Source organism: Daphnia pulicaria, chromosome 1 (assembly GCF_021234035.1).
Source record: "Daphnia pulicaria isolate SC F1-1A chromosome 1, SC_F0-13Bv2, whole genome shotgun sequence".
Taxonomy (NCBI): Eukaryota; Metazoa; Arthropoda; class Branchiopoda; order Diplostraca; family Daphniidae; genus Daphnia; species Daphnia pulicaria.
In genome coordinates, this window is record NC_060913.1 from 3,644,147 (window position 1) to 3,670,235 (window position 26,089).

A 26,089-nucleotide genomic window follows, 5' to 3' on the forward strand; every position below is an offset into this window, starting at 1 on the left:
CATTCCGCTGAAATCGAATTAATTTTGGCGCTCAACATCACCGATTTTTTTAATTTTTTTACAGTGTGTTCATTGTGATCATATACAATTTTCTGTAAAGAGAAAAATTTTTCCCGTTTACAAAGTGGGAGATAAAAAATCCTAAAGTTTTAGTTTTTTTAATTTAAAAAATTGATTTTTTTCGTCAAAATTCAATTTGTTCCGATACCGTTTTTGCTATAGATTTAAAAAACAAATGAAAGATAGAGAATTTTTTTCTCTTTTTAATCATCTATTTGGAATTCAAAATAAATTAAATGAAAGTAAGGATATTGGGGTTTAAACATTTTTTTAAAAAAAGGTCTTAGCGAAGATATGTTAACTTCGATTTGAAAATTTTTTTTACTCATCAATAGCTCTAATGTGTGCGCATCTCGTGTAAAATTTTCAAGTTTTACCCACGCTTTGTTAATTAGTTATGCATGTTTAAATATTTTTTCAATTCTCCGTTTCAATTGCACAGACCCCTTCACTGTCATGGCAGGGTGTCCATAGAGTTGCCACCGTGCCCGTTGAGTGGCGCTAGTGTTCTCTGTGCAAAAGATATGGCGAATAAATAAATATTTAAAAATGCATTACTAATTAACAAAGCATGGGTAAAACTTGAAAATTTTACACGAGATGCGCACATATTAGAGCTATCGATGAGTAAAAAAAATTTTCAAATCGAAGTAACCATATCTTCGCTAAGACCTTTTTTTAAAAAAATGTTTAAACCCCAATATCCTTACTTTCTTTTAATTTAATTTGAATTCCAAATAGATGATTAAAAAGATAAAAAAATTCTCTATCTTTCATCTGTTTTTTAAATCTATAGCAAAAACGGTATCGGAACAAATTGTATTTTAACGAAAAAAATCAATTTTTTAAATTAAAAAAACCAAAACTTTAGGATTTTTTATCTCCCACTCTGTAAACGGGAAAATGTTTTCCCTTTACAGAAAATTTTATACGATCACAATGAACACACTGTAAAAAAATAAAAAAAATCGGTGATGTCGAGCGCCAAAATTAATTCGATTTCAGCGGAATGACCCTATACGACGAACAATACTAAATGAAAAAAACAACTACTTGTTTTGGACAGAAAGTGATCAGGTTTGAATCATGTCTTTACTAGTGAAGTCATGTTTTAAGCCTTTAACAAGAATTGAATTTATTATTACTGTTCATACGATCTTCACTGAATTGTTGATAGGGAGGTAATACAGCCCGGTTAGCTCAGACGGTAGAGCGCGGGACATTTAATCCTGAAGTCGAGAGTTCAAGTCCCTCATCGGGCGTGAAACGTGGGATGTGTACTAGATATGTGGTGGTGTTCAATACGGGATAATTATTCTGTAATTCAATGGTGCAGATAAACTGAGATAATCTGGCTTTAGATGAAAAACGTTAAGGAATAAAATGTGGACGAGGTGATCGAGCGGTTAAGGTGATGGACTGCTAATCCATTGTGCATTGCACGCATGGGTTCGAATCCCATCTTCGTCGAAAGGAGTATTTAGGGATATTGGCAACTGTAACGCACTCCAATTGCTATGCAGTGATCAGAGATTCATAGCATTTCAATGTAGAAACTTAGTCTTCAAGCCACGGTAGGAAATTTATCAAGGTTCTATGGTGTAATGGTTAGCACTTCAGACTCTGACTCTGACAATCTGAGTTCAAATCTCAGTAGGACCTATTTTACTAGATAGCGAGATCGTTGCAAGAAAGGCCAGTCAAGACTTTTTCCCACAGTGCAACCCTCTCTTTTAGAGTTTATGCACTGCGTTGCTGATGGATTAGGGTACTTGATTATGGTGAGTTATTGTACAACAGTACGTTATTACGCCAGGCTGTCGGAGGGTGCTGTACATGTTCGTTGCAAATCGTTATTTCTTCAAGTCACCGCCATTGCCACTTCAAAGTATGTCTGTTTGCATCCATCCCCAAATACATCCGAGGGACACTATATCTTGCAAACGGCCTACAATTAGCAAACAACACTTTCGTAGTGGCGAGCACAACCCCATCGACGTAAAAACCATAATCGACGTAAACACCACAACCCTTTCTATCCTTTTCAAAACGAAGCACAGTTTAGTATTTTGCTCTTTCTAAAGTTTGACATGAATTTTTTCAAGAGGTAAAATGAAACAAATGCCCCGAGTGAGGTTCGAACTCACGACCTCGAGATTATGAGACTCGCGCGCTGCCTACTGCGCTATCGAGGCGGCCATCGTCCTTGAACGCTATAACAAACTAGTACCAATTGTCTTCCTTGAAACGCAAGTAAATCGAGCTTGCCAGGAGTCGAACCTGGAATCTCCTGATCCGTAGTAAGGCGCGTTATTCATTGCGCCACAAACCCATGTTATACGACGAACAATACTAATTGAAAGAAACCACTACTTGTTTTGAACAGAAAGTGATCAGGTTTGAATCATGTCTTTACTAGTGAAGTCATGTTTTAAGCATTTAAACAAACCCCATGTTACACGACGAACAATACTAATTGTAAGAAACAACTACTTGTTTTGGACAGAAAGTGATCAGGTTTGAATCATGTCTTTACTAGTGAAGTCATGTTTTAAGCCTTTAACAAGAATTGAATTTATTATTACTGTTCATACGATCTTCACTGAATTGTTGATAGGCAGGTAATACAGCCCGGTTAGCTCAGACGGTAGAGCGCGGGACTTTTAATCCTGAGGTCGAGGGTTCAAGTCCCTCATCGGGCGTGAAACGTGGGATGTGTACTAGATATTTGGTGGTGTTTGATACGGGATAATTATTCTGTAATACAATGGTGCAGATAAACTGAGATAATCTGGCTTTAGATTAAAAAAGTTAAGGATTAAAATGTCGACGAGGTGACCGAGCGGTTAAGGTGATGGACTGCTAATCCATTGTGCATTGCACGCATGGGTTCGAATCCCATCTTCGTCGAAAGGAGTATTTAGGGATATTGGCAACTGTAACGCACTCCAATTGCTATGCAGTGATCAGAGATTCATAGCATTTCAATGTAGAAACTTAGTCTTCAAGCCACGGTAGGAAATTTATCAAGGTTCTATGGTGTAATGGTTAGCACTTCAGACTCTGACTCTGACAATCTGAGTTCAAATCTCAGTAGGACCTATTTTACTAGATAGCGAGATCGTTGCAAGAAAGGCCAGTCAAGACTTTTTCCCACAGTGCAACCCTCTCTTTTAGAGTTTATGCACTGCGTTGCTGATGGATTAGGGTACTTGATTATGGTGAGTTATTGTACAACAGTACGTTATTACGCCAGGCTGTCGGAGGGTGCTGTACATGTTCGTTGCAAATCGTTATTTCTTCAAGTCACCGCCATTGCCACTTCAAAGTATGTCTGTTTGCATCCATCCCCAAATACATCCGAGGGACACTATATCTTGCAAACGGCCTACAATTAGCAAACAACACTTTCGTAGTGGCGAGCACAACCCCATCGACGTAAAAACCATAATCGACGTAAACACCACAACCCTTTCCATCCTTTTCAAAGCGAAGCACAGTTTAGTATTTTGCTCTTTCTAAAATTTGACATGAATTTTTTCAAGAGGTAAAATGAAACAAATGCCGCGAGTGAGGTTCGAACTCACGACCTCGAGATTATGAGACTCGCGCGCTGCCTACTGCGCTATCGAGGCGGCCATCGTCCTTGAACGCAATAACAAAGTGGTACCAACTGTCTTCCTTGAAACGCAAGTAAATCGAGCTTGCCAGGAGTCAAACCTGGAATCTCCTGATCCGTAGTAAGGCGCGTTATCCATTGCGCCACAAACCCATGTTATACGACGAACAATACTAATTGAAAGAAACCACTACTTGTTTTGAACAGAAAGTGATCAGGTTTGAATCATGTCTTTACTAGTGAAGTCGTGTTTTAAGCCTTTAAACAAACCCCATGTTACACGACGAACAATACTAATTGTAAGAAACAACTACTTGTTTTGGACAGAAAGTGATCAGGTTTGAATCATGTCTTTACTAGTGAAGTCATGTTTTAAGCCTTTAACAAGAATTGAATTTATTATTACTGTTCATACGATCTTCACTGAATTGTTGATAGGGAGGTAATACAGCCCGGTTAGCTCAGACGGTAGAGCGCGGGACTTTTAATCCTGAGGTCGAGGGTTCAAGTCCCTCATCGGGCGTGAAACGTGGGATGTGTACTAGATATGTGGTGGTGTTCGATACGGGATAATTATTCTGTAATTCAATGGTGCAGATAAACTGAGATAATCTGGCTTTAGATGAAAAACGTTAAGGAATAAAATGTCGACGAGGTGACCGAGCGGTTAAGGTGATGGACTGCTAATCCATTGCGCATTGAACGCATGGGTTCAAATCCCATCCTCGTCGAAAGGAGTAGTTAGGGATATTGGCAACTGTAACGCACTCCAATTGCTATGCAGTGATCAGAGGTTCATAGCATTTCAATGTAGAAACTTAGTCTTCAAGCCACGGTAGGGAATTTATCAAGTTTCTATGGTGTAATGGTTAGCACTTCAGACTCTGACTCTGACAATCTGAGTTCAAATCTCAGTAGGACCTATTTTACTAGATAGTAAAATAGATAGATTTCCCTTTGGCACTGAGTAGATCTAATGATGATCTACATTTTTTCTACACATGAAGTTGTCGTAGGATTAACCCCCACGGCGCTACGGTATCGTTCAGTTTATTAGGTACTCCCGTTTTCCCCCATATGCGCCGTGTTAAATACGGCGTTTTCAAAAATTTATAAAAAATACTAAAAGTAAAGCTAAAAATTTTTTCTTTGTGCCAAAAGAACCACAATTCTTCACTCTATACGAATATAAAGAATGATTTACAATAAAATCAACTCAGAGAACCCTTCCCTATACCTCAAAGTTTTCCACTTCAAAATTTGTCGAAATTTCTAATGCCTATGGGGGCGACAGTGCAAGTGTGTAGTAAAAAGTAAAAATTTTGAAGTGGAAAACTTTAGGGTATAGACCTTTTTAAGATTGCTCGGTGTAAGCAGAGCGAAAAGTCGTGCGGCTAGTCGACTAGTGCGCACCATGGCGGGGGATAGCCGTAACTAGCTGCAGACTTGGCTTGATTCTTCGAATCACCTTGTTGTTCTGCTCTATGTTACTGTAGTCTGCTAGTGTATTAAAAGATAAAAATGTCCGTTTTCAAGTTATTTTGTAATAAATGTGGGTGAAAACAATTTTGTTCATTCTTTATTATTTATTTAACACCCGCAATGCTTTTCTTTTCATACCGAGGCGGCTTACATCACTTAGAACATTTGGAGTATCACAGGTAAGAACTAAGAACTAAGAACACACTAATTGTAAGAAACAACTACTTGTTTTGGACAGAAAGTGATCAGGTTTGAATCATGTCTTTACTAGTGAAGTCATGTTTTAAGCCTTTAACAAGAATTGAATTTATTATTACTGTTCATTCGATATTCACTGAATTGTTGATAGGGAGATAATACAGCCCTGTTAGCTCAGACGGTAGAGCGAGGGACTTTTAATCCTGAGGTCGAGGGTTCAAGTCCCTCATCGGGCGTGAAACGTGGGATGTGTACTAGATATGTGGTGGTGTTTGATACGGGATAATTATTCTGTAATTCAATGGTGCAGATAAACTGAGATAATCTGGCTTTAGATGAAAAACGTTAAGGAATAAAATGTCGACGAGGTGACCGAGCGGTTAAGGTGATAAACTGCTAATCCATTGTGCATTGCACGCATGGGTTCGAATCCCATCCTCGTCGAAAGGAGTAGTTAGGGATATTGGCAACTGTACCGCACTCCAATTGCTATGCAGTGATCAGAGATTCATAGCATTTCAATGTAGAAACTTAGTCTTCAAGCCACGGTAGGAAATTTATCAAGGTTCTATGGTGTAATGGTTAGCACTTCAGACTCTGACTCTGACAATCTGAGTTCAAATCTCAGTAGGACCTAATTTACTAGATAGCGAGATCGTTGCAAGAAAGGCCAGTCAAGACTTTTTCCCACAGTGCAACCGTCTCTTTTAGAGTTTATGCACTGCGTTGCTGATGGATTAGGGTACTTTATTATGGTGAGTTATTGTACAACAGTACGTTATTACGCCAGGCTGTCGGAGGGTGCTGTACATGTTCGTTGCAAATCGTTATTTCTTCAAGTCACCGCCATTGCCACTTCAAAGTATGTCTGTTTGCATCCATCCCCAAATACATCCGAGGGACACTATATCTTGCAAACAGCCTACAATTAGCAAACAACACTTTCATAGTGGCGAGCACAACCCCATCGACGTAACAACCATAATCGACGTAAACACCACAACCCTTTCTATCCTTTTCAAAGCGAAGCACAGTTTAGTATTTTGCTCTTTCTAAAGTTTAACATGAATTTTTTCAAGAGGTAAAATGAAACAAATGCCCCGATTGTGATTCGAACTCACGACCTCGAGATTATGGACTCGTGCGCTGCCAACTGCGCTATCGAAGCGGCCATTATATATAAACACTATAACAAATTGGTACCAACTGTATTCCTTGAAACGCAAGTCAATCGAGCTTGCCAGGAGTCGAACCTGGAATCTCCTGATCCGTAGTCAGGCGCGTTATCCATTGCGCCACAAACCCATGTTATACGAGGAACAATACTAAACGAAAAAAACAACTACTTGTTTTGGACAGAAAGTGATCAGGTTTGAATCATGTCTTTACTAGTGAAGTCATGTTTTAAGCCTTTAACAAGAATTGAATTTATTATTACTGTTCATACGATCTTCACTGAATTGTTGATAGGGAGGTAATACAGCCCTGTTAGCTCAGACGGTAGAGCGCGGGACATTTAATCCTGAGGTCGAGGGTTCAAGTCCCTCATCGGGCGTGAAACGTGGGATGTGTACTAGATTTGTGGTGGTGTTCAATACGGGATAATTATTCTGTAATTCAATGGTGCAGATAAACTGAGATAATCTGGGTTTAGATGAAAAACGTTAAGGAATAATATGTGGACGAGGTGACCGAGCGAGTAAGGTGATGGACTGCTAATCCATTGTGCATTGCACGCATGGGTTCGAATCCCATCTTCGTCGAAAGGAGTATTTAGGGATATTGGCAACTGTAACGCACTCCAATTGCTATGCAGTGATCAGAGATTCATAGCATTTCAATGTAGAAACTTAGTCTTCAAGCCACGGTAGGAAATTTATCAAGGTTCTATGGTGTAATGGTTAGCACTTCAGACTCTGACTCTGACAATCTGAGTTCAAATCTCAGTAGGACCTATTTTACTAGATAGCGAGATCGTTGCAAGAAAGGCCAGTCAAGACTTTTTCCCACAGTGCAACCCTCTCTTTTAGAGTTTATGCACTGCGTTGCTGATGGATTAGGGTACTTGATTATGGTGAGTTATCCCTGAGGTATATTTATATACGAAGGTCCTTAACAATATAGGGTGTGGGGTATAGGGGGTAGGGTAGTAGTAGCTAGTAGTGAAATTCAGAGGGTTTAATGTCCATTTAGTTATCCTTTATACGTTTCTTCCCTGAATGACCAATCGTCACCAAATTTTGTACATAATTCTGTCAAAATTTGATACATGTCCTAACGGGGTTTCATTTGTTTTCATTACTGTTTAAAAAATTTAATTTGCGTACTTGTTACCTAGCTGGTTGCCGAATCCTAGGCAGTGAATTCGCTTTTTTGCGTAACCTTCCAACTGTCAGTGCATGCTCAGCAGTGTAAACAAAAAGAAAAAAAAAGTTTGGATCTTCCCTAGCAAGACAAGTTTTCTGCTATGGGAGTGGAGAGTATTAATTATTTGATTTGGTTTTTATGTTCGATTTCGATTTCGTCTTTATTCTTCTTTTTACTTTGTATTTTCCCACTTTTATTTTTTTAACCCTTTTAGTTTCATAATTAACTCTTTTTGTTTACTATTTTTTATCTTGATTTTAATAAATTTGGTTGTCAGTAAAATGTCTATGCCTCCTTTTTTAACAGTTAGTCATCAACCAAGAAGTTGAGGAACATTTTTAAAATGTTAGATTATATTCATTTTGAAGCTCTGGGTCATCTCTCCCTTCTTCCTCTGTCCTCTCCTCGGTCATCAAGATCTTCTTGCGGTCGTGAAGAGTTACCACCGATCTTCCCCTTCCATTTACCTCCGAAAGCTTATTAAGAGGAATTTTTCAAAAATTTAGTTTTCTTTTCCGTATTGATCGAGATTCGAACCCCGAACCATGCGAATGGGAGCCTTGGTTGATGACCATTAGACCATCATTGTTACATAAATAGAAGGGAAAAAATGGGTATGATGGTAGTTCGCTATCTATTAGCCAAGACTCATGTAATGCAACATGTGACCGCATGATATAATTGTATTGTTACTCTAGTAATAAGTGTTACTTTAACTTAATCTAAACATGAAGTGCGACGTGGGGTGGCGGGGCGAAGCCTCCGCCACACCTAAGTCGCACCACTCATAATATTATGAGTGGTGCGACTTCGAATATTACGAATATTATGATAATATTGACAGATTATTAGTCAATTAGTTAATAAGAATCAATTAATTTAAGAGAATAAAGGGAAACAAAATTTTCCAAACATAATAGTATGTATTTATCTACTATTTAACCTTGATTTTCTGTCTCCTTAACGTTTAAAAACATTCCCGAAGGACATTACCGAAGGAATCTTGTTGTTACGTTATTACGCCAGGCTGTCGAAGGGTGCTGTACATGTTCGTTGCAAATCGTTATTTCTTCAAGTCACCGCCATTGCCACTTCAAAGTATGTCTCTTTGCATCCATCCCCAAATACATCCGAGGGACACTATATCTTGCAAACAGCCTACAATTAGCAAACAACACTTTCATAGTGGCGAGCACAACCCCATCGACGTAAAAACCATAATCGACGTAAACACCACAACCCTTTCTATCCTTTTCAAAACGAAGCACAGTTTAGTATTTTGCTCTTTCTAAAGTTTGACATGAATTTTTTCAAGAGGTAAAATGAAACAAATGCCCCGATTGTGGTTCGAACTCACGACCTCGAGATTATGAGACTCGCGCGCTGCCTACTGCGCTATCGAGGCGGCCATCATCCTTGAACGCTATAACAAAGTGGTGCCAACTGTCTTCCTTGAAACGCAAGTAAATCGAGCTTGCCAGGAGTCGAACCTGGAATCTCCTGATCCGTAGTCAGGCGCGTTATCCATTGCGCCACAAACCCATGTTATAGGGTCATTCCGCTGAAATCGAATTAATTTTGGCGCTCAACATCACCGATTTTTTTAATTTTTTTACAGTGTGTTCATTGTGATCATATACAATTTTCTGTAAAGAGAAAAATTTTTCCCGTTTACAAAGTGGGAGATAAAAAATCCTAAAGTTTTAGTTTTTTTAATTTAAAAAATTGATTTTTTTCGTCAAAATTCAATTTGTTCCGATACCGTTTTTGCTATAGATTTAAAAAACAAATGAAAGATAGAGAATTTTTTTCTCTTTTTAATCATCTATTTGGAATTCAAAATAAATTAAATGAAAGTAAGGATATTGGGGTTTAAACATTTTTTTAAAAAAAGGTCTTAGCGAAGATATGTTAACTTCGATTTGAAAATTTTTTTTACTCATCAATAGCTCTAATGTGTGCGCATCTCGTGTAAAATTTTCAAGTTTTACCCACGCTTTGTTAATTAGTTATGCATGTTTAAATATTTTTTCAATTCTCCGTTTCAATTGCACAGACCCCTTCACTGTCATGGCAGGGTGTCCATAGAGTTGCCACCGTGCCCGTTGAGTGGCGCTAGTGTTCTCTGTGCAAAAGATATGGCGAATAAATAAATATTTAAAAATGCATTACTAATTAACAAAGCATGGGTAAAACTTGAAAATTTTACACGAGATGCGCACATATTAGAGCTATCGATGAGTAAAAAAAATTTTCAAATCGAAGTAACCATATCTTCGCTAAGACCTTTTTTTAAAAAAATGTTTAAACCCCAATATCCTTACTTTCTTTTAATTTAATTTGAATTCCAAATAGATGATTAAAAAGATAAAACAATTCTCTATCTTTCATCTGTTTTTTAAATCTATAGCAAAAACGGTATCGGAACAAATTGTATTTTAACGAAAAAAATCAATTTTTTAAATTAAAAAAACCAAAACTTTAGGATTTTTTATCTCCCACTCTGTAAACGGGAAAATGTTTTCCCTTTACAGAAAATTTTATACGATCACAATGAACACACTGTAAAAAAATAAAAAAAATCGGTGATGTCGAGCGCCAAAATTAATTCGATTTCAGCGGAATGACCCTATACGACGAACAATACTAAATGAAAAAAACAACTACTTGTTTTGGACAGAAAGTGATCAGGTTTGAATCATGTCTTTACTAGTGAAGTCATGTTTTAAGCCTTTAACAAGAATTGAATTTATTATTACTGTTCATACGATCTTCACTGAATTGTTGATAGGGAGGTAATACAGCCCGGTTAGCTCAGACGGTAGAGCGCGGGACATTTAATCCTGAAGTCGAGAGTTCAAGTCCCTCATCGGGCGTGAAACGTGGGATGTGTACTAGATATGTGGTGGTGTTCAATACGGGATAATTATTCTGTAATTCAATGGTGCAGATAAACTGAGATAATCTGGCTTTAGATGAAAAACGTTAAGGAATAAAATGTGGACGAGGTGATCGAGCGGTTAAGGTGATGGACTGCTAATCCATTGTGCATTGCACGCATGGGTTCGAATCCCATCTTCGTCGAAAGGAGTATTTAGGGATATTGGCAACTGTAACGCACTCCAATTGCTATGCAGTGATCAGAGATTCATAGCATTTCAATGTAGAAACTTAGTCTTCAAGCCACGGTAGGAAATTTATCAAGGTTCTATGGTGTAATGGTTAGCACTTCAGACTCTGACTCTGACAATCTGAGTTCAAATCTCAGTAGGACCTATTTTACTAGATAGCGAGATCGTTGCAAGAAAGGCCAGTCAAGACTTTTTCCCACAGTGCAACCCTCTCTTTTAGAGCTTATGCACTGCGTTGCTGATGGATTAGGGTACTTGATTATGGTGAGTTATTGTACAACAGTACGTTATTACGCCAGGCTGTCGGAGGGTGCTGTACATGTTCGTTGCAAATCGTTATTTCTTCAAGTCACCGCCATTGCCACTTCAAAGTATGTCTGTTTGCATCCATCCCCAAATACATCCGAGGGACACTATATCTTAGAAACGGCCTACAATTAGCAAACAACACTTTCGTAGTGGCGAGCACAACCCCATCGACGTAAAAACCATAATCGACGTAAACACCACAACCCTTTCCATCCTTTTCAAAACGAAGCACAGTTTAGTATTTTGCTCTTTCTAAAGTTTGACATAGCTAAGGAATAAAATGTCGACGAGGTGACCGAGCGGTTAAGGTGATGGACTGCTAATCCATTGTGCATTGCACGCATGGGTTCGAATCCCATATTCGTCGAAAGGAGTAGTTAGGGATATTGGCAACTGTAATGCACTCCAATTGCTATGCAGTGATCAGAGGTTCATAGCATTTCAATGTAGAAACTTAGTCTTCAAGCCACGGTAGGAAATTTATCAAGGTTCTATGGTGTAATGGTTAGCACTTCAGACTCTGACTCTGACAATCTGAGTTCAAATCTCAGTAGCACCTATTTTACTAGATAGCGAGATCGTTGCAAGAAAGGCCAGTCAAGACTTTTTCCCACAGTGCAACCCTCTCTTTTAGAGTTTATGCACTGCGTTGCTGATGGATTAGGGTACTTGATTATGGTGAGTTATTGTACAACAGTACGTTATTACGCCAGGCTGTCGGAGGGTGCTGTACAGTACCCACCAAACTATTAGGTACACCCCCCTATTTTCAGTTTATTCTTATGGCACTACGTGTCCTAGATAAAATGCAATAACTCTTGAACCGCTTGGGCTAGATTTTTTTCCCTTTGGCCCTGAGTAGATCTAATGATGATCTACATTTTTTCTACACATGAAGTTGTCGTAGGATTAACCCCCACGGCGCTACGGTATCGTTCAGTTTATTAGGTACACCCGTTTTCCCCCATATGCGCCGTGTTAAATACGGCGTTTTCAAAAATTTATAAAAAATACTAAAAGTAAAGCTAAAAATTTTTTCTTTGTGCCAAAAGAACCACAATTCTTCACTCTATACGAATATAAAGAATGATTTACAATAAAATCAACTCAGAGAACCCTTCCCTATACCTCAAAGTTTTCCACTTCAAAATTTGTCGAAATTTCTAATGCCTATGGGGGCGACAGTGCAAGTGTGTAGTAAAAAGTAAAAATTTTGAAGTGGAAAACTTTAGGGTATAGACCTTTTTAAGATTGCTCGGTGTAAGCAGAGCGAAAAGTCGTGCGGCTAGTCGACTAGTGCGCACCATGGCGGGGGATAGCCGTAACTAGCTGCAGACTTGGCTTGATTCTTCGAATCACCTTGTTGTTCTGCTCTATGTTACTGTAGTCTGCTAGTGTATTAAAAGATAAAAATGTCCGTTTTCAAGTTATTTTGTAATAAATGTGGGTGAAAACAATTTTGTTCATTCTTTATTATTTATTTAACACCCGCAATGCTTTTCTTTTCATACCGAGGCGGCTTACATCACTTAGAACATTTGGAGTATCACAGGCTTTATTAGGAACACAACCAACATTAGGACGGTTTGATAGACTTAGATTCACTAAATTACTTTCTGTGTTCTTATTTTCAGTTATCTTCTTTGGTCTTCCTCTTTTCCTAGAAGGATTTGGCAGCATTTGAGGTGGGACATTCTCCTCACTAAAGTGAGATTTAGATTGAAGTTGTTCGGTTGTGGAAGTATTATCAGGAACTACCATAACATCACAGGATGCAGTCTCACATTCATTCATGGTGTCTATGAAAGTCAAAAGAAAAAGTAGGGTAATGTAGTTAAACAAAAGAAATAAACTTTTTTAAAATGTACCATTCATTCTTGGAGCTTGATTTAAGGTATTATCTGTCAACTCCATGGAACTTGCACAAGTTTGCTGATTGATTGGTCCAGTTTTTCTTTTCCTTGAAGCAGTTTCTTTTTTACAGAATATGCACATCCAACTTTTAGATAATCTTTTTGATCCGGTACAGGACTTGTGGAATTCGTTAATTACACAGAATGAACTTGCACAGATAATTGTTTCCTCAATTTTTTGCGGATCTTGACAATAACAAATAAATTGGTTTAAGTGATCACTGAGCGCACTTTGTTGAGAGGATGTAGCTGGTTGTGGAATGTCCTTCACGTAACTATATCTTTTTGCTACGAGTTCAGGAAGGATGAAGTTAACAAAGAAAAGTTTGCCTTTAGCTGCCATCATTTCAATTACATCTTCATTCCTTTGCACTGTAACGTATTCGACTACTTTGTTGCCGTTAAACACAACAAAAAGTGCAAGGGGCAGCTCTGATACAAAAAGCTGCAATTGAACCTAAGAGATTAAAATAATTTAACATTGCAAAAAGTGTGAAATTTTGTTTGAAATTGTTGTACCTGAGAGTAATACTCATGATTGTGATCTAGGCGTAGTTCATTTGTGCTTTCGTCCAACAATAAGCAGAAACCTTTATTATTCTTAGCGTACTCCCTGATACTTTTCCCTTTTACTAAATAAGGACATTTTACTTCAACTAAACCACGGCCATGGCAGATGCAAGTGAAGATTCTATCAGGAGACGCAGCAAGATAGGGATGACTTTTTGAAATAATTAATCCCACAGGGTCGCACAGAAAGTTTTCGTGTGTCTTCCTTGAATTAATTGTACTTTCTAGCAGGCTAATAGCCTTTGGCTCATTTCGTTGACCATATCTAGAAAAAGAAAAGATATCAAACACCAAGTGCAATAGAATTGTAAATAAATGGTTTACCTTGTGTACATGTTTCCTTTAAATGTAATAATTTCAGGGTAACACATTTCTAAAAGGAACTTTATTTCCCCACCACTCACTTCTTTACTTGGATCTCTTTTTAAAATTTCGTGGATCTTAGTACCCGTAATTCTTCCACTTCGCTGCTGCTCCCACTCCTCACATTCACTTTGATTTTTGGTTACGATCTCAACTGAACGCTGTTCTTCAATTGAAATTCTGATCTCTGAAAATATTCTTTCACATTCTTCGTTCACTTCAAGCTCATATTTTCCTTCAAAATGAGGATTGTACAATTCTGACAGTGCTTTTGGTAAAATATGTGTTTCAGCTGGAGGCTGAAATGAATGTGCGTACTCAGGTACACAGGACAGTACAACAGGCAACTTTTTTAGCTTTTTGAGAGCTTCATTTGTACGTTGATGTTCTACATCAGTAACCTCTAGGATATCATTAAGTGGAACTTCTTTCTTTCTGGGAATGTGTACATCTAAATCAGCTATTTTCCCAATTGTAACCTATGTTGACAAAAATCGAATGAGGCTTTGAATGAAATATATGTTAGCTGTCAACTTACTGGTCCTTTCCCAGGCTGATTCCAATAGCATGGTAGTGATGTAATCGGAATACCAACATCATTGTCATCAGCAGTGGTTGATGAATCCTGTCGTGCTGATACTGCTAATTGTAAAAGGGCACTTACATGGATACACACACTACCTAGCCTGAGAATTAGATTGTTGTCGGTATCAGTTAAATACAAACACAAAATTAGTACACAAATCAATAACACAATAACAAAAAAGTGTAAAGTTACCCAGCAGCACAATCACAAAAAGCACGAAGGATTTTTCCAGTTTGGTGAAGAGCTACCCATGGCCTTGCAGGTTTATTTGAAAGGGACTGTGAATGAGTAACATGTGTGCGTATAATCACAACACCACTGCAAAGAGGAAACACTAACAATTTGTCAGTAAATGTGTTTGTTAGATACTGTTCAGAATCAAGATTTTTGTAGGCCTCGTATTTTTCACTGTCAGTTATATCGCGTTCGTAAACAAGATAGAGTCTCAAATGAAATTTCTCTATGGGGGGAAGATACTTAGATGAAGATTTTCCACTTTTAAATAACTGTAGAGGTATTACGAGGGGATCGTGGCACTTCAGGAACTCTAGTGTTTTATAATACAAATCACGGTCCTCTTCAACTAAAGAAAGCACTAATTGAGACAACTGAAACTTGAAAACGGACATTTTTATCTTTTAATACACTAGCAGACTACAGTAACATAGAGCAGAACAACAAGGTGATTCGAAGAATCAAGCCAAGTCTGCAGCTAGTTACGGCTATCCCCCGCCATGGTGCGCACTAGTCGACTAGCCGCACGACTTTTCGCTCTGCTTACACCGAGCAATCTTGAAAAGGTCTATAGGGAAGGGTTCTCTGAGTTGATTTTATTGTAAAACATTCTTTATTTTCTGCGCTATCGAGGCGGCCATCGTCCTTGAACGCTTTAACAAAGTGGTACCAACTGTCTTCCTTGAAACGCAAGTTAATCGAGCTTGCCAGGAGTCGAACTTGGAATCTCCTGATCCGTAGTCAGGCGCGTTATCCATTGCGCCACAAAACCATTTTATACGACGAACAATACTAATTTTAAGAAACCACTACTTGTTTTGAACAGAAAGTGATCAGGTTTGAATCATGTCTTTACTAGTGAAGTCATGTTTCAAGCCTTTAAACAAACCCCATGTTACACGACGAACAATACTAATTGTAAGAAACAACTACTTGTTTTGGACAGAAAGTGATCAGGTTTGAATCATGTCTTTACTAGTGAAGTCATGTTTTAAGCCTTTAACAAGAATTGAATTTATTATTACTGTTCATACGATGTTCACTGAATTGTTGATAGGGAGGTAATACAGCCCGGTTAGCTCAGACGGTAGAGCGCGGGACTTTTAATCCTGAGGTCGAGGGTTCAAGTCCCTTATCGGGCGTGAAACGTGGGATGTGTACTAGATATGTGGTGGTGTTCGATACGGGATAATTATTCTGTAATTCAATGGTGCAGATAAACTGAGATAATCTGGCTTTAGATGAAAAACGTTAAGGAATAAAATGTCGACGAGGTGACCTAGCGGTTAAGGTGATGGACTGCTAATCCATTGTGCATTGCACGCATGGGTTCGAATCCCATCCTCGTCGAAAGGAGTAGTTAGGGATATTGGCAACTGTAACGCACTCCAATTGCTATGCAGTGATCAGAGGTTCATAGCATTTCAATGTAGAAACTTAGTCTTCAAGCCACGGTAGGAAATTTATCAAGGTTCTATGGTGTAATGGTTAGCACTTCAGACTCTGACTCTGACAATCTGAGTTCAAATCTCAGTAGCACCTATTTTACTAGATAGCGAGATCGTTGCAAGAAAGGCCAGTCAAGACTTTTTCCCACAGTGCAACCCTCTCTTTTAGAGTTTATGCACTGCGTTGCTGATGGATTAGGGTACTTGATTATGGTGAGTTATTGTACAACAGTACGTTATTACGCCAGGCTGTCGGAGGGTGCTGTACAGTATCCACCAAACTATTAGGTACACCCCCCTATTTTCAGTTTATTCTTATGGCACTACGTGTCCTAGATAAAATGCAATAACTCTTGAACCGCTTGGGCTAGATTTTTTTCCCTTTGGCCCTGAGTAGATCTAATGATGATCTACATTTTTTCTACACATGAAGTTGTCGTAGGATTAACCCCCACGGCGCTACGGTATCGTTCAGTTTATTAGGTACACCCGTTTTCCCCCATATGCGCCGTGTTAAATACGGCGTTTTCAAAAATTTATAAAAAATACTAAAAGTAAAGCTAAAAATTTTTTCTTTGTGCCAAAAGAACCACAATTCTTCACTCTATACGAATATAAAGAATGATTTACAATAAAATCAACTCAGAGAACCCTTCCCTATACCTCAAAGTTTTCCACTTCAAAATTTGTCGAAATTTCTAATGCCTATGGGGGCGACAGTGCAAGTGTGTAGTAAAAAGTAAAAATTTTGAAGTGGAAAACTTTAGGGTATAGACCTTTTTAAGATTGCTCGGTGTAAGCAGAGCAAAAAGTCGTGCGGCTAGTCGACTAGTGCGCACCATGGCGGGGGATAGCCGTAACTAGCTGCAGACTTGGCTTGATTCTTCGAATCACCTTGTTGTTCTGCTCTATGTTACTGTAGTCTGCTAGTGTATTAAAAGATAAAAATTTCCGTTTTCAAGTTATTTTGTAATAAATGTGGGTGAAAACAATTTTGTTCATTCTTTATTATTTATTTAACACCCGCAATGCTTTTCTTTTCATACCGAGGCGGCTTACATCACTTAGAACATTTGGAGTATCACAGGTAAGAACTAAGAACTAAGAACACACTAATTGTAAGAAACAACTACTTGTTTTGGACAGAAAGTGATCAGGTTTGAATCATGTCTTTACTAGTGAAGTCATGTTTTAAGCCTTTAACAAGAATTGAATTTACTATTACTGTTCATACGATCTTCACTGAATTGTTGATAGGGAGGTAATACAGCCCGGTTAGCTCAGACGGTAGAGCGCGGGACTTTTAATCCTGAGGTCGAGGGTTCAAGTCCCTTATCGGGCGTGAAACGTGGGATGTGTACTAGATATGTGGTGGTGTTTGATACGGGATAATTATTCTGTAATTCAATGGTGCAGATAAACTGAGATAATCTGGCTTTAGATGAAAAACGTTAAGGAATAAAATGTCGACGAGGTGACCGAGCGGTTAAGGTGATGGACTGCTAATCCATTGTGCATTGCACGCATGGGTTCGAATCCCATCCTCGTCGAAAGGAGTAGTTAGGGATATTGGCAACTGTAACGCACTCCAATTGCTATGCAGTGATCAGAAGTTCATAGCATTTCAATGTAGAAACTTAGTCTTCAAGCCACGGTAGGAAATTTATCAAGTTTCTATGGTGTAATGGTTAGCACTTCAGACTCTAATTCTGACAATCTGAGTTCAAATCTCAGTAGGACCTATTTTACTAGATAGCGAGATCGTTGCAAGAAAGGCCAGTCAAGAATTTTTCCCACAGTGCAACCCTCTCTTTTATAGTTTATGCACTGCGTTGCTGATGGATTAGGGTACTTGATTATGGTGAGTTATTGTACAACAGTACGTTATTACGCCAGGCTGTCGGAGGGTGCTGTACATGTTCGTTGCAAATCGTTATTTCTTCAAGTCACCGCCATTGCCACTTCAAAGTATGTTTGTTTGCATCCATCCCCAAATACATCCGAGGGACACTATATCTTGCAAACAGCCTACAATTAGCAAACAACACTTTCATAGTGGCGAGCACAACCCCATCGACGTAAAAACCATAATCGACGTAAACACCACAACCCTTTCTATCCTTTTCAAAACGAAGCACAGTTTAGTATTTTGCTCTTTCTAAAGTTTGACATGAATTTTTTCAAGAGGTAAAATGAAACAAATGCCCCGATTGTGGTTCGAACTCACGACCTCGAGATTATGAGACTCGCGCGCTGCCTACTGCGCTATCGAGGCGGCCATCATCCTTGAACGCTATAACAAAGTGGTGCCAACTGTCTTCCTTGAAACGCAAGTAAATCGAGCTTGCCAGGAGTCGAACCTGGAATCTCCTGATCCGTAGTCAGGCGCGTTATCCATTGCGCCACAAACCCATGTTATAGGGTCATTCCGCTGAAATCGAATTAATTTTGGCGCTCAACATCACCGATTTTTTTAATTTTTTTACAGTGTGTTCATTGTGATCATATACAATTTTCTGTAAAGAGAAAAATTTTTCCCGTTTACAAAGTGGGAGATAAAAAATCCTAAAGTTTTAGTTTTTTTAATTTAAAAAATTGATTTTTTTCGTCAAAATTCAATTTGTTCCGATACCGTTTTTGCTATAGATTTAAAAAACAAATGAAAGATAGAGAATTTTTTTCTCTTTTTAATCATCTATTTGGAATTCAAAATAAATTAAATGAAAGTAAGGATATTGGGGTTTAAACATTTTTTTAAAAAAAGGTCTTAGCGAAGATATGTTAACTTCGATTTGAAAATTTTTTTACTCATCAATAGCTCTAATGTGTGCGCATCTCGTGTAAAATTTTCAAGTTTTACCCACGCTTTGTTAATTAGTTATGCATGTTTAAATATTTTTTCAATTCTCCGTTTCAATTGCACAGACCCCTTCACTGTCATGGCAGGGTGTCCATAGAGTTGCCACCGTGCCCGTTGAGTGGCGCTAGTGTTCTCTGTGCAAAAGATATGGCGAATAAATAAATATTTAAAAATGCATTACTAATTAACAAAGCATGGGTAAAACTTGAAAATTTTACACGAGATGCGCACACATTAGAGCTATCGATGAGTAAAAAAAATTTTCAAATCGAAGTAACCATATCTTCGCTAAGACCTTTTTTTAAAAAAATGTTTAAACCCCAATATCCTTACTTTCTTTTAATTTAATTTGAATTCCAAATAGATGATTAAAAAGATTAAAAAATTCTCTATCTTTCATCTGTTTTTTAAATCTATAGCAAAAACGGTATCGGAAAAAATTGTATTTTAACGAAAAAAATCAATTTTTTAAATTAAAAAAACCAAAACTTTAGGATTTTTTATCTCCCACTCTGTAAACGGGAAAATGTTTTCCCTTTACAGAAAATTTTATACGATCACAATGAACACACTGTAAAAAAATAAAAAAAATCGGTGATGTCGAGCGCCAAAATTAATTCGATTTCAGCGGAATGACCCTATACGACGAACAATACTAAATGAAAAAAACAACTACTTGTTTTGGACAGAAAGTGATCAGGTTTGAATCATGTCTTTACTAGTGAAGTCATGTTTTAAGCCTTTAACAAGAATTGAATTTATTATTACTGTTCATACGATCTTCACTGAATTGTTGATAGGGAGGTAATACAGCCCGGTTAGCTCAGACGGTAGAGCGCGGGACATTTAATCCTGAAGTCGAGAGTTCAAGTCCCTCATCGGGCGTGAAACGTGGGATGTGTACTAGATATGTGGTGGTGTTCAATACGGGATAATTATTCTGTAATTCAATGGTGCAGATAAACTGAGATAATCTGGCTTTAGATGAAAAACGTTAAGGAATAAAATGTGGACGAGGTGATCGAGCGGTTAAGGTGATGGACTGCTAATCCATTGTGCATTGCACGCATGGGTTCGAATCCCATCTTCGTCGAAAGGAGTATTTAGGGATATTGGCAACTGTAACGCACTCCAATTGCTATGCAGTGATCAGAGATTCATAGCATTTCAATGTAGAAACTTAGTCTTCAAGCCACGGTAGGAAAATTATCAAGGTTCTATGGTGTAATGGTTAGCACTTCAGACTCTGACTCTGACAATCTGAGTTCAAATCTCAGTAGGACCTATTTTACTCGATAGCGAGATCGTTGCAAGAAAGGCCAGTCAAGACTTTTTCCCACAGTGCAACCCTCTCTTTTAGAGTTTATGCACTGCGTTGCTGATGGATTAGGGTACTTGATTATGGTGAGTTATTGTTACGTTATTACGCCAGGCTGTCGAAGGGTGCTGTACATGTTCGTTGCAAATCGTTATTTCTTCAAGTCACCGCCATTGCCACTTCAAAGTATGTCTGTTTGCATCCATCCCCAAATACATCCGAGGGACACTATATCTTGCAAACGGCCTACAATTAGCAAACAACACTTTCGTAGTGGCGAGCACAACCCCATCGACGTAAAAACCATAATCGACGTAAACACCACAACCCTTTCTATCCTTTTCAAAACGAAGCACAGTTTAGTATTTTGCTCTTTCTAAAGTTTGACATTAATTTTTTCAAGAGGTAAAATGAAACAAATGCCCCGAGTGAGGTTCGAACTCACGACCTCGAGATTATGAGACTCGCGCGCTGCCTACTGCGCTATCGAGGCGGCCATCGTCCTTGAACGCTATAACAAACTAGTACCAATTGTCTTCCTTGAAACGCAAGTAAATCGAGCTTGCCAGGAGTCGAACCTGGAATCTCCTGATCCGTAGTAAGGCGCGTTATTCATTGCGCCACAAACCCATGTTATACGACGAACAATACTAATTGAAAGAAACCACTACTTGTTTTGAACAGAAAGTGATCAGGTTTGAATCATGTCTTTACTAGTGAAGTCATGTTTTAAGCATTTAAACAAACCCCATGTTACACGACGAACAATACTAATTGTAAGAAACAACTACTTGTTTTGGACAGAAAGTGATCAGGTTTGAATCATGTCTTTACTAGTGAAGTCATGTTTTAAGCCTTTAACAAGAATTGAATTTATTATTACTGTTCATACGATCTTCACTGAATTGTTGATAGGGAGGTAATACAGCCCGGTTAGCTCAGACGGTAGAGCGCGGGACTTTTAATCCTGAGGTCGAGGGTTCAAGTCCCTCATCGGGCGTGAAACGTGGGATGTGTACTAGATATTTGGTGGTGTTTGATACGGGATAATTATTCTGTAATACAATGGTGCAGATAAACTGAGATAATCTGGCTTTAGATTAAAAAAGTTAAGGATTAAAATGTCGACGAGGTGACCGAGCGGTTAAGGTGATGGACTGCTAATCCATTGTGCATTGCACGCATGGGTTCGAATCCCATCTTCGTCGAAAGGAGTATTTAGGGATATTGGCAACTGTAACGCACTCCAATTGCTATGCAGTGATCAGAGATTCATAGCATTTCAATGTAGAAACTTAGTCTTCAAGCCACGGTAGGAAAATTATCAAGGTTCTATGGTGTAATGGTTAGCACTTTAGACTCTGACTCTGACAATCTGAGTTCAAATCTCACTAGGACCTATTTTACTAGATAGCGAGATCGTTGCAAGAAAGGCCAGTCAAGACTTTTTCCCACAGTGCAACCCTCTCTTTTAGAGTTTATGCACTGCGTTGCTGATGGATTAGGGTACTTGATTATGGTGAGTTATTGTTACGTTATTACGCCAGGCTGTCGAAGGGTGCTGTACATGTTCGTTGCAAATCGTTATTTCTTCAAGTCACCGCCATTGCCACTTCAAAGTATGTCTGTTTGCATCCATCCCCAAATACATCCGAGGGACACTATATCTTGCAAACGGCCTACAATTAGCAAACAACACTTTCGTAGTGGCGAGCACAACCCCATCGACGTAAAAACCATAATCGACGTAAACACCACAACTCTTTCTATCCTTTTCAAAACGAAGCACAGTTTAGTATTTTGCTCTTTCTAAAGTTTGACATGAATTTTTTCAAGAGGTAAAATGAAACAAATGCCCCGAGTGAGGTTCGAACTCACGACCTCGAGATTATGAGACTCGCGCGCTGCCTACTGCGCTATCGAGGCGGCCATCGTCCTTGAACGCTATAACAAAGTGGTACCAACTGTCTTCCTTGAAACGCAAGTAAATCGAGCTTGCCAGGAGTCGAACCTGGAATCTCCTGATCCGTAGTAAGGCGCGTTATCCATTGCGCCACAAACCCATGTTATACGAAGAACAATACTAATTGAAAGAAACCACTACTTGTTTTGAACAGAAAGTGATCAGGTTTGAATCATGTCTTTACTAGTGAAGTCATGTTTTAAGCCTTTAAACAAACCCCATGTTACACGACGAACAATACTAATTGTAAGAAACAACTACTTGTTTTGGACAGAAAGTGATCAGGTTTGAATCATGTCTTTACTAGTGAAGTCATGTTTTAAGCCTTTAACAAGAATTGAATTTATTATTACTGTTCATACGATCTTCACTGAATTGTTGATAGGGAGGTAATACAGCCCGGTTAGCTCAGACGGTAGAGCGCGGGACATTTAATCCTGAAGTCGAGAGTTCAAGTCCCTCATCGGGCGTGAAACGTGGGATGTGTACTAGATATGTGGTGGTGTTCAATACGGGATAATTATTCTGTAATTCAATGGTGCAGATAAACTGAGATAATCTGGCTTTAGATGAAAAACGTTAAGGAATAAAATGTGGACGAGGTGACCGAGCGGTTAAGGTGATGGATTGCTAATCCATTGTGCATTGCACGCATGGGTTCGAATCCCATCTTCGTCGAAAGGAGTATTTAGGGATATTGGCAACTGTAACGGACTCCAATTGCTATGCAGTGATCAGAGATTCATAGCATTTCAATGTAGAAACTTAGTCTTCAAGCCACGGTAGGGAATTTATCAAGGTTCTATGGTGTAATGGTTAGCACTTCAGACTCTGACTCTGACAATCTGAGTTCAAATCTCAGTAGGACCTATTTTACTAGATAGCGAGATCGTTGCAAGAAAGGCCAGTCAAGACTTTTTCCCACAGTGCAACCCTCTCTTTTAGAGTTTATGCACTGCGTTGCTGATGGATTAGGGTACTTGATTATGGTGAGTTATTGTACAACAGTACGTTATTACGCCAGGCTGTCGGAGGGTGCTGTACATGTTCGTTGCAAATCGTTATTTCTTCAAGTCACCGCCATTGCCACTTCAAAGTATGTCTGTTTGCATCCATCCCCAAATACATCCGAGGGACACTATATCTTGCAAACGGCCTACAATTAGCAAACAACACTTTCGTAGTGGCGAGCACAACCCCATCGACGTAAAAACCATAATCGACGTAAATACCACAACCCTTTCTATCCTTTTCAAAACGAAGCACAGTTTAGTATTTTGCTCTTTCTAAAGTTTGACATGAATTTTTTCAAGAGGTAAAATGAAACAAATGCCCCGAGTGAGGTTCGAACTCACGACCTCGAGATTATGAGACTCGCGCGCTGCCTACTGCGCTATCGAGGCGGCCATCGTCCTTGAACGCTATAACAAAGTGGTACCAACTGTCTTCCTTGAAACGCAAGTAAATCGAGCTTGCCAGGAGTCGAACCTGGAATCTCCTGATCCGTAGTAAGGCGCGTTATCCATTGCGCCACAAACCCATGTTATACGAAGAACAATACTAATTGAAAGAAACCACTACTTGTTTTGAACAGAAAGTGATCAGGTTTGAATCATGTCTTTACTAGTGAAGTCATGTTTTAAGCCTTTAAACAAACCCCATGTTACACGACGAACAATACTAATTGTAAGAAACAACTACTTGTTTTGGACAGAAAGTGATCAGGTTTGAATCATGTCTTTACTAGTGAAGTCATGTTTTAAGCCTTTAACAAGAATTGAATTTATTATTACTGTTCATACGATCTTCACTGAATTGTTGATAGGGAGGTAATACAGCCCGGTTAGCTCAGACGGTAGAGCGCGGGACATTTAATCCTGAAGTCGAGAGTTCAAGGCCCTCATCGGGCGTGAAACGTGGGATGTGTACTAGATATGTGGTGGTGTTCAATACGGGATAATTATTCTGTAATTCAATGGTGCAGATAAACTGAGATAATCTGGCTTTAGATGAAAAACGTTAAGGAATAAAATGTGGACGAGGTGACCGAGCGGTTAAGGTGATGGATTGCTAATCCATTGTGCATTGCACGCATGGGTTCGAATCCCATCTTCGTCGAAAGGAGTATTTAGGGATATTGGCAACTGTAACGCACTCCAATTGCTATGCAGTGATCAGAGGTTCATAGCATTTCAATGTAGAAACTTAGTCTTCAAGCCACGGTAGGAAATTTATCAAGGTTCTATGGTGTAATGATTAGCACTTCAGACTCTGACTCTGACAATCTGAGTTCAAATCTCACTAGGACCTATTTTACTAGATAGCGAGATCGTTGCAAGAAAGGCCAGTCAAGACTTTTTCCCACAGTGCAACCCTCTCTTTTAGAGTTTATGCACTGCGTTGCTGATGGATTAGGGTACTTGATTATGGTGAGTTATTAGTACAACAGTACGTTATTACGCCAGGCTGTCGGAGGGTGCTGTACATGTTCGTTGCAAATCGTTATTTCTTCAAGTCACCGCCATTGCCACTTCAAAGTATGTCTGTTTGCATCCATCCCCAAATACATCCGAGGGACACTATATCTTGCAAACGGCCTACAATTAGCAAACAACACTTTCGTAGTGGCGAGCACAACCCCATCGACGTAAAAACCATAATCGACGTAAATACCACAACCCTTTCTATCCTTTTCAAAACGAAGCACAGTTTAGTATTTTGCTCTTTCTAAAGTTTGACATGAATTTTTTCAAGAGGTAAAATGAAACAAATGCCCCGAGTGAGGTTCGAACTCACGACCTCGAGATTATGAGACTCGCGCGCTGCCTACTGCGCTATCGAGGCGGCCATCGTCCTTGAACGCTATAACAAAGTGGTACCAACTGTCTTCCTTGAAACGCAAGTAAATCGAGCTTGCCAGGAGTCGAACCTGGAATCTCCTGATCCGTAGTAAGGCGCGTTATCCATTGCGCCACAAACCCATGTTATACGAAGAACAATACTAATTGAAAGAAACCACTACTTGTTTTGAACAGAAAGTGATCAGGTTTGAATCATGTCTTTACTAGTGAAGTCATGTTTTAAGCCTTTAAACAAACCCCATGTTACACGACGAACAATACTAATTGTAAGAAACAACTACTTGTTTTGGACAGAAAGTGATCAGGTTTGAATCATGTCTTTACTAGTGAAGTCATGTTTTAAGCCTTTAACAAGAATTGAATTTATTATTACTGTTCATACGATCTTCACTGAATTGTTGATAGGGAGGTAATACAGCCCGGTTAGCTCAGACGGTAGAGCGCGGGACATTTAATCCTGAAGTCGAGAGTTCAAGGCCCTCATCGGGCGTGAAACGTGGGATGTGTACTAGATATGTGGTGGTGTTCAATACGGGATAATTATTCTGTAATTCAATGGTGCAGATAAACTGAGATAATCTGGCTTTAGATGAAAAACGTTAAGGAATAAAATGTGGACGAGGTGACCGAGCGGTTAAGGTGATGGATTGCTAATCCATTGTGCATTGCACGCATGGGTTCGAATCCCATCTTCGTCGAAAGGAGTATTTAGGGATATTGGCAACTGTAACGCACTCCAATTGCTATGCAGTGATCAGAGGTTCATAGCATTTCAATGTAGAAACTTAGTCTTCAAGCCACGGTAGG

General features: G+C 38.9%; 40 non-coding genes across 40 annotated transcripts; 29 read left to right on the plus strand and 11 right to left on the minus strand.

Annotated features, from left to right (window-relative positions):
* The first annotated feature begins 1,448 nt into the window (after positions 1-1,448).
* On the plus strand, positions 1,449-1,530 carry Trnas-gcu. The gene has a single exon. It is a non-coding gene; the product is annotated as a tRNA-Ser (tRNA).
* Positions 1,531-1,650: 120 nt separating this feature from the next.
* Positions 1,651-1,722, plus strand: Trnaq-cug. Its single transcript has one exon. It is a non-coding gene; the product is annotated as a tRNA-Gln (tRNA).
* A 460-nt stretch (positions 1,723-2,182) lies between these two features.
* On the minus strand, positions 2,183-2,255 carry Trnam-cau. The gene has a single exon. It is a non-coding gene; the product is annotated as a tRNA-Met (tRNA).
* A 434-nt stretch (positions 2,256-2,689) lies between these two features.
* Trnak-uuu lies at positions 2,690-2,762 on the plus strand. The gene has a single exon. It is a non-coding gene; the product is annotated as a tRNA-Lys (tRNA).
* A 126-nt stretch (positions 2,763-2,888) lies between these two features.
* Positions 2,889-2,970, plus strand: Trnas-gcu. Its single transcript has one exon. It is a non-coding gene; the product is annotated as a tRNA-Ser (tRNA).
* A 120-nt stretch (positions 2,971-3,090) lies between these two features.
* Positions 3,091-3,162, plus strand: Trnaq-cug. The gene has a single exon. It is a non-coding gene; the product is annotated as a tRNA-Gln (tRNA).
* A 460-nt stretch (positions 3,163-3,622) lies between these two features.
* On the minus strand, positions 3,623-3,698 carry Trnam-cau. The gene has a single exon. It is a non-coding gene; the product is annotated as a tRNA-Met (tRNA).
* A 431-nt stretch (positions 3,699-4,129) lies between these two features.
* On the plus strand, positions 4,130-4,202 carry Trnak-uuu. The gene has a single exon. It is a non-coding gene; the product is annotated as a tRNA-Lys (tRNA).
* A 126-nt stretch (positions 4,203-4,328) lies between these two features.
* On the plus strand, positions 4,329-4,410 carry Trnas-gcu. The gene has a single exon. It is a non-coding gene; the product is annotated as a tRNA-Ser (tRNA).
* Positions 4,411-4,530: 120 nt separating this feature from the next.
* On the plus strand, positions 4,531-4,602 carry Trnaq-cug. The gene has a single exon. It is a non-coding gene; the product is annotated as a tRNA-Gln (tRNA).
* A 1,119-nt stretch (positions 4,603-5,721) lies between these two features.
* On the plus strand, positions 5,722-5,803 carry Trnas-gcu. Its single transcript has one exon. It is a non-coding gene; the product is annotated as a tRNA-Ser (tRNA).
* Positions 5,804-5,923: 120 nt separating this feature from the next.
* On the plus strand, positions 5,924-5,995 carry Trnaq-cug. Its single transcript has one exon. It is a non-coding gene; the product is annotated as a tRNA-Gln (tRNA).
* Positions 5,996-6,591: 596 nt separating this feature from the next.
* Trnar-acg lies at positions 6,592-6,664 on the minus strand. The gene has a single exon. It is a non-coding gene; the product is annotated as a tRNA-Arg (tRNA).
* A 376-nt stretch (positions 6,665-7,040) lies between these two features.
* Trnas-gcu lies at positions 7,041-7,122 on the plus strand. Its single transcript has one exon. It is a non-coding gene; the product is annotated as a tRNA-Ser (tRNA).
* A 120-nt stretch (positions 7,123-7,242) lies between these two features.
* Trnaq-cug lies at positions 7,243-7,314 on the plus strand. The gene has a single exon. It is a non-coding gene; the product is annotated as a tRNA-Gln (tRNA).
* Positions 7,315-9,058: 1,744 nt separating this feature from the next.
* Trnam-cau lies at positions 9,059-9,131 on the minus strand. The gene has a single exon. It is a non-coding gene; the product is annotated as a tRNA-Met (tRNA).
* A 64-nt stretch (positions 9,132-9,195) lies between these two features.
* On the minus strand, positions 9,196-9,268 carry Trnar-acg. Its single transcript has one exon. It is a non-coding gene; the product is annotated as a tRNA-Arg (tRNA).
* A 1,460-nt stretch (positions 9,269-10,728) lies between these two features.
* Positions 10,729-10,810, plus strand: Trnas-gcu. The gene has a single exon. It is a non-coding gene; the product is annotated as a tRNA-Ser (tRNA).
* A 120-nt stretch (positions 10,811-10,930) lies between these two features.
* Positions 10,931-11,002, plus strand: Trnaq-cug. Its single transcript has one exon. It is a non-coding gene; the product is annotated as a tRNA-Gln (tRNA).
* Positions 11,003-11,451: 449 nt separating this feature from the next.
* On the plus strand, positions 11,452-11,533 carry Trnas-gcu. Its single transcript has one exon. It is a non-coding gene; the product is annotated as a tRNA-Ser (tRNA).
* A 120-nt stretch (positions 11,534-11,653) lies between these two features.
* On the plus strand, positions 11,654-11,725 carry Trnaq-cug. The gene has a single exon. It is a non-coding gene; the product is annotated as a tRNA-Gln (tRNA).
* A 4,176-nt stretch (positions 11,726-15,901) lies between these two features.
* Trnak-uuu lies at positions 15,902-15,974 on the plus strand. The gene has a single exon. It is a non-coding gene; the product is annotated as a tRNA-Lys (tRNA).
* A 126-nt stretch (positions 15,975-16,100) lies between these two features.
* Trnas-gcu lies at positions 16,101-16,182 on the plus strand. Its single transcript has one exon. It is a non-coding gene; the product is annotated as a tRNA-Ser (tRNA).
* A 120-nt stretch (positions 16,183-16,302) lies between these two features.
* On the plus strand, positions 16,303-16,374 carry Trnaq-cug. The gene has a single exon. It is a non-coding gene; the product is annotated as a tRNA-Gln (tRNA).
* A 1,175-nt stretch (positions 16,375-17,549) lies between these two features.
* Positions 17,550-17,622, plus strand: Trnak-uuu. Its single transcript has one exon. It is a non-coding gene; the product is annotated as a tRNA-Lys (tRNA).
* Positions 17,623-17,748: 126 nt separating this feature from the next.
* Positions 17,749-17,830, plus strand: Trnas-gcu. The gene has a single exon. It is a non-coding gene; the product is annotated as a tRNA-Ser (tRNA).
* A 652-nt stretch (positions 17,831-18,482) lies between these two features.
* Trnam-cau lies at positions 18,483-18,555 on the minus strand. Its single transcript has one exon. It is a non-coding gene; the product is annotated as a tRNA-Met (tRNA).
* Positions 18,556-18,619: 64 nt separating this feature from the next.
* Trnar-acg lies at positions 18,620-18,692 on the minus strand. The gene has a single exon. It is a non-coding gene; the product is annotated as a tRNA-Arg (tRNA).
* Positions 18,693-20,151: 1,459 nt separating this feature from the next.
* Positions 20,152-20,233, plus strand: Trnas-gcu. The gene has a single exon. It is a non-coding gene; the product is annotated as a tRNA-Ser (tRNA).
* Positions 20,234-20,353: 120 nt separating this feature from the next.
* On the plus strand, positions 20,354-20,425 carry Trnaq-cug. Its single transcript has one exon. It is a non-coding gene; the product is annotated as a tRNA-Gln (tRNA).
* A 453-nt stretch (positions 20,426-20,878) lies between these two features.
* On the minus strand, positions 20,879-20,951 carry Trnam-cau. Its single transcript has one exon. It is a non-coding gene; the product is annotated as a tRNA-Met (tRNA).
* A 434-nt stretch (positions 20,952-21,385) lies between these two features.
* Trnak-uuu lies at positions 21,386-21,458 on the plus strand. The gene has a single exon. It is a non-coding gene; the product is annotated as a tRNA-Lys (tRNA).
* Positions 21,459-21,584: 126 nt separating this feature from the next.
* Trnas-gcu lies at positions 21,585-21,666 on the plus strand. The gene has a single exon. It is a non-coding gene; the product is annotated as a tRNA-Ser (tRNA).
* Positions 21,667-22,311: 645 nt separating this feature from the next.
* On the minus strand, positions 22,312-22,384 carry Trnam-cau. The gene has a single exon. It is a non-coding gene; the product is annotated as a tRNA-Met (tRNA).
* A 633-nt stretch (positions 22,385-23,017) lies between these two features.
* Trnas-gcu lies at positions 23,018-23,099 on the plus strand. Its single transcript has one exon. It is a non-coding gene; the product is annotated as a tRNA-Ser (tRNA).
* A 120-nt stretch (positions 23,100-23,219) lies between these two features.
* On the plus strand, positions 23,220-23,291 carry Trnaq-cug. Its single transcript has one exon. It is a non-coding gene; the product is annotated as a tRNA-Gln (tRNA).
* A 460-nt stretch (positions 23,292-23,751) lies between these two features.
* Positions 23,752-23,824, minus strand: Trnam-cau. Its single transcript has one exon. It is a non-coding gene; the product is annotated as a tRNA-Met (tRNA).
* Positions 23,825-24,457: 633 nt separating this feature from the next.
* Positions 24,458-24,539, plus strand: Trnas-gcu. The gene has a single exon. It is a non-coding gene; the product is annotated as a tRNA-Ser (tRNA).
* A 653-nt stretch (positions 24,540-25,192) lies between these two features.
* Positions 25,193-25,265, minus strand: Trnam-cau. Its single transcript has one exon. It is a non-coding gene; the product is annotated as a tRNA-Met (tRNA).
* A 633-nt stretch (positions 25,266-25,898) lies between these two features.
* Positions 25,899-25,980, plus strand: Trnas-gcu. The gene has a single exon. It is a non-coding gene; the product is annotated as a tRNA-Ser (tRNA).
* Positions 25,981-26,089: the final 109 nt, after the last annotated feature.